Source organism: Dioscorea cayenensis, chromosome 19 (assembly GCF_009730915.1).
Source record: "Dioscorea cayenensis subsp. rotundata cultivar TDr96_F1 chromosome 19, TDr96_F1_v2_PseudoChromosome.rev07_lg8_w22 25.fasta, whole genome shotgun sequence".
Classification (NCBI taxonomy): Eukaryota; Viridiplantae; Streptophyta; class Magnoliopsida; order Dioscoreales; family Dioscoreaceae; genus Dioscorea; species Dioscorea cayenensis.
The window spans coordinates 20,874,215-20,886,455 of NC_052489.1; the positions used below are offsets into that span (position 1 = coordinate 20,874,215).

General features: G+C 34.8%; 1 non-coding gene across 1 annotated transcript; it reads right to left on the minus strand.

The window, feature by feature from the left end:
* Positions 1-7,003: 7,003 nt before the first annotated feature.
* LOC120250920 lies at positions 7,004-7,110 on the minus strand. The gene has a single exon (XR_005533250.1). It is a non-coding gene; the product is annotated as a small nucleolar RNA R71 (small nucleolar RNA).
* Positions 7,111-12,241: the final 5,131 nt, after the last annotated feature.

The window sequence follows — 12,241 nt, forward strand, 5'->3', positions numbered from 1 at the left end:
TATTTATCTATTTTTTTAATTTTATCCATTTTCAATTTTCTATGTTATATAAATAAAGAGAGTAATATTTATAGTCCCAAAAAAAATACATGGTGTCAAGAGAGGGATAGTTTAGTAATTTAGTTATTTTTTATGTTAAAATTTAGATAATTTAATGCTATCCTTAATTCTTGTGCAACATCTTTAAATGACATGTATTTAAGAATGGATGGACTAGTTTTTTTTTTTTTACTTTAAATTGAGATTATTGCTCATTTACATATTTATCACTATTGATGTCTTCTTTGGGCTTAATTTCACTCTCACATTCCCAAAGTCTGTTATTGTTATTATGGTTATCATGTTGTCATAGTAGATAGAATAACTAGCTTCAAGGCTTCCTGTCTTTGCTTTTTTGTTATCAAACTTAAATGTACTTTCAATTATCTATGAAAATTTGTATTTCAACATTTAGTGGGCATCATTGAAAACTTGCTGGTTCTAATATGTTTTCAATTAATATTAAGTGTCTACCACACTAAATTGTAAGTGTAAGACACAAAAAAATATTATTTATAACTAATTAAATAAAATAGAGTAAAAATTTTTATTATCTTGTCACTTTAAGAATATGGAAGTTGGTATTTATGTTGACATTATTAACAAACTTATGCACTGTTATCTATCTATATAAATACTTCCAAATGTGGCCATTGAGACTTCTTAGTTCAGTTGGTCAATGCGTTTTAAATGAAACCAGACTTCACGGGTTCAAATCCCTTAAAAGCCAAACGAATTTTTTATTAGATTTTTTAGAAATATAATAAAAAAAGAAAAGCCTAGACCTGGTTTCCCCGTTGTGTCACGGGATGAGAAAAACTTAATCTGTAACCGGCCGGGACAAATCTTGGCCCCTGCCTCCCTCTATATATATATATATGAAAATATGTCATGTATATCTAAACTCTTGAAATGAAAATTTAACATTGCATATTTATAAATATATACATATATAATTTTGATATATTTTATTCCATTAATATCAATACTATTTAATATTTACAAAAAATGGCATTATTTTTAGTTTTATTATTTTAAAGTGTCCTTCTGAAAATGCATTCATAATTTACATAATTTTTATTTAAAAGTTTTTTGAACTTTGAGATTTTTTTTTGGATTTTTTTATTTTTAAATAAAAATTAAAAACTAAATATGGGCTTATCTACATGACACTCGGGTTTGGTAGGCCGCGTCTTGCCCATCAACCCCATGCTGTGGTGGCTTAAATATGGGCTCTGCATAATTCATTTCATTCCTTAAATTATAATCATTATCAATTATAATAAAAAATTTTTAAATAACCTAAATTAAACAATGAATCACAATTGAAAATCAAGATTATATATAATAACACTATTGTTTATATATTTTTTATTTTAAATAATATTATTATTAGATAACACTCTTGACGGTAATTTTTTTTTTTATATATAATTAGGTACTCATGTACTGTATTGTATAAAAGAAAAAATAAATATGGTTAATGTTGAATTTACTCTAATATATATTATTATATATTTATGTCTTTCTTATTATCGATATTAATTTTTTTATTTTTTTATTTTTTTAATGTTTTTGGATGAAGTGAATAAACTATAACTTGTATTGAAAGAAGGTAAATGCAACAAAATCCTAGAAGTAGCAATTGAGACAAAATTAACTAACATAAATAATTAAGGTCTAAAACAAAACAACAAAAAAGAACTAAACATAAAAGGTAAGCTCCCATAAGGTATTCGGGATCATTTGTCATTGGAGAAACCTGTGGGACGAGCATTAGTTGCCTTTGACTTAATCCATAGTGGTAAATGTAGACACATCTTAGTTGGTTTAGCTTGTCCACTTATCAGGTGGTATAGTTTTGCCTTATAAAAGTCATCTCATATGTCTAAGTCTAAGTCTAAGTCTAAGTCATACATATAAGTATAGGATCTTTCCTTTATTTGTTTTGGGACCATTTAATTTATCTCCCTATAGACAATCTTAAGCCTAATTTGATTCAAAATAGAGTATTTTAATAAAACTAAGGAATATGAAAACCTTGTTATAGATAATGCCCTTGCTTTGGCCATATGGCCGTCACATATCCCTTTTTCTAACATCTATTGGCAAAGACAGAGTCATTGTTGGGAAGGAAGAAAGCAAAGAATTATAAGTGACTAACTTGGACCCTTGTACTACAAAAGCTAAAATTGCACACAAATGACATAATATAAAGAGTGCCTTCTATATGTCAACTTTTATAAACATCCTAGGTGGGTATTGGTATCGTATTCTAAAACTGCAACATTTATTGAATTACAATAATGTTGTCAAAAGTGGATCGACTAGAAAGAAAGCCAACGATTCGCGCGCTTAAGAACGAGCAGTTTGGTCAATCCCGTATGGTGGACTAGCCCGTTCTAGCATAACTGGGGCTTGAGGAGGAGATTTGAGGGATGATGTAGTCTGACGGATGGAGCTGGCTATTCTCTTTCGAGGAGCAGGTCTATAGAGACACCCCCTCGAGTTCTTTCCACCTTTGAGGTAGACCGAGGGTTGGTAGGATTTGATAGAGTTTGCACCATTCATCTTTAGCTCTTCGGCAAGTAGCGACATCAGAGCTACACCGAGTTCTTGCTACTGATGTGACTATACGACATTGATTTCACTAGCACCCTACAGTATGAGAAGTTACTGATTGATTTTTCCATAGGTATCATAGCTAAGGGGTTTGGCAGCTTTTGAGCCGAGGGAGGGGCTATGAGCCAGGCCTCACGAAGGCTTCCTTCCTCAACAGGTTGTCCCTCAGGTACCTTCATGCAATTATGGCTTGATCATTTGCAGGTTGGACGGATAGTATAGGAGTGGTGGGGTGGCAGGAGCTCTTGTTTTTATACAATTTGTTGGAGCGTCGCCCCATCTACCTAGGATAAATGCTTGTAGACTACATTGCACATCAGGGCTAGTATGTTCGACTAGGTGCGATCTTCACAAGCCCCTACATTACATGTCTTATCTTCGTCGCCTTTCCAAATGGATTCTCACCCCTAGTCTGATCGAGCACCCACTAGAGGGGGTGAGGCCGAGGATGAGGATTTGGATGATGAATTCGACAGTGAGTCATCCTTACCATTAGCCATAGGATCTCTAACAGCAGCAGTAGCTCCTCCTTGACTTAGATCTTACATCTAGGAGCTGTGACCTGAGGTTTGACGGGTTTAAGAGGACCAACAGACCATCTTGGCTACCTAGGCATGGCTCGAGGCTGACCTTGGCTGTGCTCTAGATCTGTTGTCCAGGCTGGTTCCTCTCCCAGGTGTAGTTCCTCGAGCATCGACCCCTCCTTCATCTCCATATCCTCTGATCGACTCCGCACCTTCTGACGCTGCTGAGCATTACTTCTATTTTTCTATCATTATGTATTTTCAGACTTGGTATTTAGTATTCTGGCAAGGGTTGGCCCTACCTATTTTATATCTATTTTGAGTCTTTTATTGGATTTTATTTTCTGTTGTTGTTATTTTTATTTTGTTGAGCTTTAATGTCTTCCATGTACTTTGCAGGACTTATATGCAACACCCAACATCCTAAATTACAAAGGGAATGCTCACTCAGTCATTTTTTGACCTTAAGTGACCCCCGATTGCTAGGGCACTTCAATGGACTCACTGGGCCAGTTCTAAAGAGCATTGTACCTTTCAAATTAAACAGGGAAAGTAATCGTATTCCACTTACTCCCTATTTTGTTTACATTACCTTGCATGCTTATATGTACACATATTGAGGACAATGTATGAATTAAGTATAGGGGAGGGGTTTAAGTTTCATTATTAACTCTTTTATATGCCAAGATTGACTTATGACGGTGCACTTAATATAGTGGGAGTTTCTTAGTATTAGGGTGGATACATGCGAGTTTGTTTCATTTTGAGCTTTATTTCTTTTTAGTGTGCACTATATTCTTAGCTATTCACCTAATTATAACACACAACTTCTCTATTGTAGCAACTTAGACCATGTTGGACTTCTTTTAATTTTGCTCACTTTACTTCTTGGAGCCGAATTGAGAAAATCTTTTGAAAATTTCAAAGAATTTGTTTTGAAAAAATAAAAAGAAAAGAGAAAAGTTGAGAAATGGAAACAGATACCCCTTTTAGAAGTTTGAAGCTATTGTTGATAAGTCGGATACCATGTATGCCCTAAAGAGAGAAAGAGATATCTCTTTAGGTGATTGAAAGCTACTATATTTTGGTAAAAGATGTGGAAAGAGCTACCTCTCTTAAAGTATGAAAGCTGCTCGATAAGAAGTCGCGAGAAAGTGCTACCTTAGAAGATGTTTGAAGCTACCACCTTGCAAATAAGAAGTTGTTTGTGAATTTTTTGCGTTTTGAAGTCCTCTAGGTTAAAAGAAGTGAAGTAGAGAGTTGTAACACATACACAATGATAGTCTTGAATAGAGTGTTCACTATTTTTGGAACTTGAAGTTTTTAACATCCTTGTATTGTTGAAACCTAAACTACTTGTAAAACTCCAAAATTCTTGAGCACCAGAGGTCTTGCACTTTTTCCACTTGATTTTTAATGTTTTATTTTTTTCTTAAGGACAAGTAAAAGCTTAAGTGTGGTGGAATTTAATGAGTATACAACATTCATATATTTATATCACTTTGTACACTCATGTGGCATGAATTAGAGTCATATTGTAGAATTCGATGTTAAATATAGTGTGTTTCTCATTCTTAGGCTTAGAGTAGCATTTTAAGAAAAGAGAGAGAGAGAGAGAGAGAGAGAGAGAGAGCCAAACGAAGCATTTCAGACCTTAAACATTGAAGTTGAAGCTCTCTTGGCATCATTTGAATAAGGACAAGGCAAACTAGATGATTTACGGGTAGCTTACGGGCAACCTTATTGTTGTAAGTTAATTTCAGAGGATGTTATGGGCATGCTTATGCCCGTAAGAAGGATTCAAAGCTAATTTAGAGGACCTTACGGACAAGGCCTACAACCGTAAGGATGCCCGTAAGTATTATCTAGAGGAGCTTATGACTATAGCTTATACCCGTAATGGCGGTCACAACAAGCAAAATAAGTAAAGTTTAAGGTCCATCGCTCACGGCCGTATGTTGGAACATAACATAAAAAAAATACCTTACAGACGTGACTTTCAGCTGTAAGTATTCCCATAAGTCTTGTGACCATCTTCTCCAGCTCTCTTACGACCATGTCCGTATGCCCATAAGTAGCTCGTAAGTAGTCGAGTATAAATAGAACTTTTGTGGATTTTTAGGGCATTCTTGGTTATTCTTTTAGGCATTTCTTGGAGGCAAAGTTAGGAAAGAAAGAAGCCAGATCTCTAGCACTAAAAGGGCGATTTGAAGGGAGATTTGGATCTACAATCAAGTCAATTGGAGATCATAGCCTTCAAGCTCACCTTGGAGCCATGCGTGGAAGCTTCCTAGGGCTTCTCCGACGATTCTTCATTGGTACGATTAAGAAGGAGGTTTTTATGGTTTTCATGTTCCTCCTATTATTTATATCTTGGATGCTTGCCCTCCATTAATTGAGGGATAATTTGTATATGTTTAGACATAGTTGAACTCTAGGGTTTATACTTTTGACATTGGTTGTCGGATCTGTGATGCTTTAATTATTTTCTTGATTGCAATCATTTCTATTTGAATCTAATTACTTGTTTGAATGCTTTGTTACTAATGAGGCGAAAGCCCTTGCTACCATATTTGGTATACTACGTGACAAGAAGAAATTCCCATCTAGCATAGACTTTCCACAATTCGAAAGGATAGTGAGTACAACTCTGGTTAGGGTACTTTGGATGCTTCGTCTCCTGCCATCCTTCCGAGTGGGTTGATGATAATCTCTGTGGTCTTTGCAACATGTGGAGTGGGTTTTAGGAGAAATCGTATCTCTATTCTGTAATTGGATTCGGGATAATCTCTCTACGGGGGAGATTATCTACTTAAGAAATTGTCATTTGCTTATAGTAAGGTTTCAGAGAGTGTTAATGTGATTATGTGGATTGCATGCATAAACAACCTTTGTCCTCAACTTTATAACCCTAGAGGGATGCTATGCCTGGACATCACTTTATTCCTTGACATCTCTCCTACTATTTTCCATAATTTCTTATCTTTGCTTGCTTTTGTTCACACACACACAACATTCGATCACTTAGGCTATTTTTTGGGTTTAGGGTTACTACTAGTATTCACTTTCTTCTCTATGGACCAACACTTTGCTTTTGCGCACACTTTTACATGATCATCATGTATACTTGTGTCCCTATCAAGTTTTTGGTGCCGTTGTTGGGAAGAATTGTGATATTAGGAACATTTGATTATTCATCAATTTAGCAATTTCTTTTCTTTCTTATTTGTTTTTCTTTTGTTTTTGTTTATTGTTTATTGATTCTTTTTCTTCTATTTGATTTCAGTGTATGCCACCAAAGAGCAAGTCAATAAGACTAGTAGAAAGCAAGAGAAGTATAGCAAGATTGATTGGAACTAGATTGAGAACCTTTACTAAACGAGATAGGAACTTTGATAGTGAGTCTTGAGGGTGAGTAGTTGGACACCATGGCAGATCAAGGGAACCAACATATTACCCTTTTAGATTACGCTCATCCTACTCTTGATGACTCTCAATCAAGTATAGTGCGCTCACTAGGTGTAGCAAACAACTTTGAGGTCTAGCCTGTGTTTGTACAAATGGTCTAGAATTTAGTACAGCTCCATGGGCTAACATACAAGGATCCTAATGGTCACATAGGAGGATTTCTCGAGGTATGTGATATGCTAAAGATTAACAATGTCTCTGACAACGCAATCAGACTTCGCTTGTTCCCATTTTCATTGAAAGGAAGAGCTAAGCAGTGGTTCCAGGCTTTCCTTAGTGCATCTATCATGACTTGGGAACAGCCTGTCGAAGTGTTCTTAGCTCATTATTTCCCACCAGGTAGAACCGCCAAGTTGTGTCATGAGATTTCCGCTTATGCATAGTTAGATACTGAATCACTATTTGAGGTGTAGAAGAGATTCAAGAACTTGTTAAGGGAATGCCCGCATCACAACCTCCCCAAATGGATGGAAGCTCATATTTTCTATCAAGGCCTAAATCAGAGTACCATGCAACTTATAGACTCTACAGTAGGAGGATCACTTGGTAGTAAGACCCCAGAGGTAGCCAAGCAGTTGATAGAAGAGATCGCCATGAACAACTATCAGTGGAACTCGAGAGGCAAGTTAGTTGTGAAGCCAGCAGGGATGATTGAGGTTAGTGAAGTTACAACACTAGCAGCCCAGGTGAAAGCTTTGAGTAGAAAGATTGATAACTTGTCTACTCAGAAGCTTGCTACAGTCATGGCATGTGAAATATGTGGGGTAGGACAAGCCTCGATAGATTGTTTCACTTTAGGAGGGGCACACAGACCCATCGAACAGGTAGATTTTGTTGGTAGTGCCCTCCGACAGCAAGAAAGCCCCTACAATGATACTTATAACTAGGATGGCGGAATCACACCAATCTCTCTTAGGGAAATCAAGGGTAACAACAGAAGCCTCCGCGAAGATTTCCTCCTCACTAGTAGAATGAAAAGAGACCCACATTGGAGGAAGTACTTGGTTCATTCAAAGCACGGATGTTAAGGTTTAGCAGCCTGAAAACCGATTCCAGAGCATAGAGGTATCAATGAGAAACCAGTAGGCTTCTGTTCAAAACTTAGAGAATCAGGTGGGACAGATAGCTAAACTATTGTCCAAACGTCCTCAAGTCCATATTAGGAAAATACGAATAGTTTATTGACTAAACATGTAGTTTACCCTTTTGTTAATACAAGTGTAAATTTAGGATTGGGAAAAAATATTAGGCTAACAAGTTTTTAAAAAAAGATTTTAGCATCCTGTGCATTTGTTCTTTAAATGAAAATGTTATAAAATTTACCAGAGATAGTACTAAATATTACTTATTTTATACATTAGTTATAGCTACTGAGCACAATTGCTTAAACCATTTATATGGGAAATGGAGACAATTCTAAAATTTACCCGAAAAAAACATATGCACAATGACATTCACTAGTGAAATATTGTTCAAAAAGTAACATCTACTTGTAATATAACAAAACACCAGTAACATAACATAACAAAACATAACGACATACCTTAGTTTCCAATTGCTGAACACAACAAAATTTGCCAACCCATTTTGGCATTCTGAGCTACTACATATGAATCAAAAACTTAGGTGATGCCCATACAATTAGGACAAACTCCCCAATAACAATCCTTCTTTTTATGTCTCCTATTTGATGCTATCTTCTCTTTATGTTGTTGAGCATTTCTATCATGGCTTGATATCTGTCTTTTTATCCATGGCTGTAATTCCACTTTTTGTTGAATCTTGCATATACCTTGATGCCACTGGAATAATGATGTATTCAACATCAAACATATATTCAAATATATTCATAGGTTTTAATCAAAATCGTTAATATTAATGCTTGTGTTATCAACAAATCAAACAACTGAACAAGTACAGTATCTTGTTCATGACTTCTTCCTTCTATACATGTTCTTATTAATTGTTCCGCTAACTTTATTTTTTTTATTATCATTAAGTATATCAAATCAAATGATAAATATATACACAATATCTGTTTTACTTAATGAAATGTGAACTCAATGAACTATATATATATATATATATATTTGATTAGCATTAGATATATATATATAGTATTCATAGTATTACTTTTTTAAGTAAGGAAGTATATATATTGGTACAACTACAAGTGGCAAATATCTCAATCTCATAGTTACACTAATCAACACACAATGACTTAATTATAAGACTTTCTTTTCAAGAGATGATGATGCACTTAAGTATGATAAGTTGAAAGAAAGAGCCATATTAAAAAAGGGTTAATGCTATTTAGTGCTCCATTTCACTGTTAAACACCATCATTAAGGCTTTCATTAGTGAGCAATATTTTTTTATTAATTAATTAATTAATTAAGTATATGCTTAATTATAGTGACATCACTACTAGTCTAATTGTTATTAAAAGCTTTAAATTTCCATTCCATGCACACTGACCAATACAAGTGCTTAGTGCCTTGAGAATTAAAACACATATCTTATTAGTCTAATAACAATAATAATTAAGAATGTCTTAAATCATGGATGCTTTTTTTGATATGGATCTCATGATCTTGACCACAAAGTAAGATTATCTTAAAAAGGGATTCACATTAATCACCAACTCAGAAGCAAGAAACCACATCAAGAACCCAAAAATTCATCAAGAAATCTAATAAATATGATAGAAAGATACCAATTACCATAACATTGGATCAAATTCAATCAAAAAGGAGAATATGATCAAGAACCACAAAATATTCAAGAAAAGCAAATTAAACCCTACAACGATCATTCCGGAATGAACTCATAAACCCTCTAGTGACTAAAAGTCCATTGCATTCATGTCAAGAACACAATCAAAAGCAAGAATCCAAGTCAAGAACCCTAAAATTCATCCGAAAAAAGAAGTACATTGAGAACTTGAAGATTTCTTGCGATTGGGATCCATAACTTGGGTGTCTTGGAGCTCAACTTCGACAATAAGGAGCTCCTCCGTGACATCGTCCTTCATCCCCCACGAAACCCTTGCCTAAGAAACCCTAAAATTTTTGTGATCTCTTGAACCAAACTGCGAACACCGAGATCAAATAAGGAAAGAACAACCCAGCATGTCGGTGTCCGTCTTGCCAGATCGAATCTAAAAAAGGGGTAAAGTATGATGAGTTTGTGGCCAGTCAAACCATCACGTGAAGCTCATTGCTGAAGTGGAATGCCATGTCAACAATCCAAGAAAAAGTCTAACATGTGTCAAGTGAGGTGGAGCGGCAACTCAGCATCAGGGCAACGGCGTTGAGGCGCGTGACTTGATTGGAAGGAAATGGTAACATTAGTGACCCAATTGAATTTTTTTTTAGTTTAGTGACTAGATTAGGAAAATGCAAATAGTTTAGTGACTCAACATGTAGTTTACCCAAAATCATGTAGGTATAAAATCAAAGATAAAAAGAACTATGAATAACGTGTGTATATATATATACATGTAAGTATATAAATCGTTCTTCAGCGGTAATTTAAGCCATAGTGATGTGATTTCCATAGGCATGTGTGCTTTAAAGATATAATTACATGTTTAGTCCCTCTAATTGTATGGTTTCAGTCCTTTGAGTCCCTTATTAATTTTTGAGCCTATTGCGTCCCTCTATTTTTCTAAAATTGGAAATCTTAATCCATATAAAGAGCGTTACTCTCGTAGTTGGTTTTCATTAACGTGGCAAGCTATATTGTTAAAATATTAATTAAAAAAATAAAAAATACTAATTAAATATGTGAGAATAAAATACAAGATTTGGATCCGGTCTTTTCGAATCCGAATCCACCCATATCTATGAAATTCCTAAACCCCGTCTAGTTCCCAATGCCTCCATCCCATCTAGTCCCTCGATGTTGTCCGAGCCTCACAGCTAGCAAAGCGCACTCACCGAGATCCCACCTTCTTGAAGAGGCTTTAAAAACCCTACTCTCATAAGGGAAGCTAACAAAGTAGTTACAAAACACTCCTTCTAGTCCCCGCCATTTTGTTGAAGGTCTCCACGGTGGAACCCATGAGGATTATTTGATAAAGAATACTACCTCATGAGTGCGTATGTTCAGTTGAGATTCGACGTGAAATACATGATCATGTTTAAACATCTCATTTTTTATTTCTAACCAATACGTCAAGTTACTGCTTTTGCTTCCAATGATTAGTGATTATTGATCTTAAAAAATGGCTCTTAATCTATTTAAGGTCATTATGATTTGCCTCTAATATATTATGAAATAATCTTAAATATGTTGTAGGGATTCATATAAATTAATACAATAATTAATTGCATGAACATACAACCATTGAGACAACAACTAAGAGATTCTACATTTAATGATTTGTAAACAATACAAGTAATCATGCAAATCCCGCACATTCTGCAAATTGAGACACATGAATCCAAACAATCCTGAAAATTCTTCAGATCCTGCAAATTGGTTTGATACATACAAGGTTTAATTACCTTAAGAACCTGCAAATGGTATGATACATACAAGGTTTAATTACCTTCAGATCATGCAAATTGGTATGATGCATACAAGGTATAATTACCTTTAGATCCTACAGGATTGTAATTTCTGTCAACAAATGCTGAAATTATCTCTTTCACATGATAGAAATTACAATCCTGCAAATCACATTCTTGCTCATTTAATCATCTAAAATAAACTAATTCAATTTAATTTTCATCTATGGTCACCAATTCTACAATAGTGTGCAAAAGTAGTACAAAATCAAGAGGCACTCAACTTGCTTCTTTGGCATGCAATTACCAGCCAAAAAAAGGTTACAACATTGGAAGTCAACCATTTTAACATCCACTTGACAAATAGATATTAATTTCATTTTTTGATACAAAATATGAAAACTAACAAAAACCACCTTTAGATAAATGCTTCTTTCCTTCAGAGTTGAGTATTTCTTTTAGATGCTTTAGTTGATGTGCTCTATTGTGTCGGCAAGTGTAAAACTTCATTTGGGGTAGAGACTTGGGGATTTCCTTCATTATTTTGGTTTTTTTTTTTTTTGCAACAAGGCTACTATTTCTATGTGGCAAATCATCATAATGACCAAAGGGCATGTATGATTAACCTGAAAAATAAATATTATACAAAGCAATTGTTATAATGAAAGTAAATCTTACCATTATTTCATTAACGGTAACAAATGATGATCCATGTTCCAATTCCCTTCCAAGAATACTTTCTCTAGTATGCTGACACACCCCTTTGTGTGTGTACCACAAGTGCACGGGTTGTCGAAGTAATAATTACCCTAGTGAGTGGGTAATCGTATTCACAGGGAATAGTGATCAGAAACACTAGAATTGCTATTTAACTAGATTGATGATGATTCCAATGTGGTGTGAACAATATCAATGTGAAAAAGAAATAAAAACAACAAGAAAGAGAAATGCAATAAAATGAGAGGAAACACAATCGATAGAAAGTAGGGCATTGCTCACACTAGGACAATTGCTTCAAGTGCAAGATCAATCATTATGTCTCCCAACTAATATCCAATGAGTCGTGGAAATCCT